The sequence below is a fragment of the Trichechus manatus genome, unplaced genomic scaffold (genome assembly GCF_000243295.1).
Source record: "Trichechus manatus latirostris isolate Lorelei unplaced genomic scaffold, TriManLat1.0 scaffold00138, whole genome shotgun sequence".
Classification (NCBI taxonomy): Eukaryota; Metazoa; Chordata; class Mammalia; order Sirenia; family Trichechidae; genus Trichechus; species Trichechus manatus.
Window position 1 is genome coordinate 420,086 of NW_004444074.1, and position 1,766 is coordinate 421,851.

A 1,766-nucleotide genomic window follows, 5' to 3' on the forward strand; every position below is an offset into this window, starting at 1 on the left:
GGGACGCGCGCCCGCAGCCCCCGGCTCCCCGCAGCCGCATAGCCCGGCCCTCAGCCTCAGCGGCCGGCGAGGGATGTGAGGATGCAAAGGATAGAGGAGGGGGACCCGGGTACCCTGGGCAGAGCTTGTTATATCCCGGCCCCGCGGCATCATGGGGCTTGTAGTCCGCCTCGTGGAGTTGGGGTGGCAGGTGACCAGAGAGGGTACCGCGCTGTCCCCCGCTCCCAGGAAAGGGTCGGGGAGGAGCCAGGCCTTACTGAAACGGAAGCAGTGTCCTGACGCCAGGTGGACTGGGGCACATCCCACACCCACTTGATTTTGCCCTTAGCTGGGGGTTGGAGGGGCTTCAGACCTCGCTTGAGCATTGAGGGGAGGGGGTGTGTGGCCTTCAGGATTGAGCTTGGGTTCCAGGGGCTATGAGGATGAATCCGGATTCCCAGAAGAGAGTGGCTAATGTAGGATCCCTGAGAAAGGTGCAGGGCATCTGTACTAAGGGTCATTAGAGCAGCCAGGAGTCTGGCACCTGAAATATTTCTTAGGAGTCTTCCTTGCCCTCTTAGAACCTTAAACTCCATCTTCCACACTTGACACTGGAAAGAGAATGTCCACTCAGGTGAGAAGGCGGCCTCCCCCACCCCCCCGCACTGTCCTCAACTAGGACTAGAGTGGAGTTGAGCAGGGAAAGCAGCAGGTGGCAGCTCCCCACCCCCACCCCATAGGGTCCCCTCAGGAGAGGAAGTGGCTGATTCCCGAGAATGTCTCCTTCCTGGACGATCCCAGGGCAGAGAGGCCCTTCCAGAACCGGCCCAGCAGAGGGTGTGGTAAATGTGGAATTGGCCTCTGGGGCTGGAAGGACCTGGAGGCTCGGCCCCAGTCCGGGAGAGGCGGGGCTGTGATGACAGAAAGATCTGAGCTCTAATTTAGACTCCCTACTAACTCAAATTGCTTAATTTTTCTGAGTTTCCGAGGCCACTCACCTCTAAAATGAGCCTCTGGATACTACCTCCTCGGGTGAGCTAAGGATAGTAACTGCCCTCAAAACGGCGCCTCCCTCCGCCAACCAGGCCGACTATGACAGGTGGCAGGACCAGGCACGATGCCTTCTTGAGCCCACCTTAGAACAAGGCAGGAATAAGGGATTCCACGCCAACCCCCCCTTAGAACAACAATCCAAGATGTGTTTGTGTGGGAGGTGCCAGCAAATGCTTGCAAACTCTCCGTGCCTCTCTCAGGTTTTTGTGTGGTCTCCTCTCCCTCCTCCACACCCTGCGGTACCAGGCCCCGGCGGGAAGCGATGAGGGAGGAGCGGAACGCCTAGCCAGTTTCTCCAGCCTGGGAGGAGCCAGTTGGCGTCTCCGGCCGTCAGAGGCCGCAGCTCACCTCCGCCACAAGGGGTCAGCAGAGTGTTGTGGCTGCGGCCAGGGTTGGGGAGGGGGGCTAGGCCGTGGGGGAGGGGCGGCTAGGAGTGGCCAAGAGGATTCCTGTACATTTCCTCATTAAATAGTTTTAAGAACCTTGTGTCTGATTTCCTTTTAGCTGCCCTGCTTCCGGTGGTGGCGATATCTCCACAGGGAAATCGAGAAACCCTTTTATCCCCAACCACAATCCCAGAAACTTGGCTGTGGAGGGGCTGGGGGCTTCCAGAGCAAAGTTTGGCGAGTGGATCCGTGCCTGGGCCACTCCCAGGTGGTCCCCAGGCCAACCTGGAGATGGAGCGGGAAGCGGGATGAATCAGTCTACTTCCCTGCAAACCCCAGGAGCCCAAG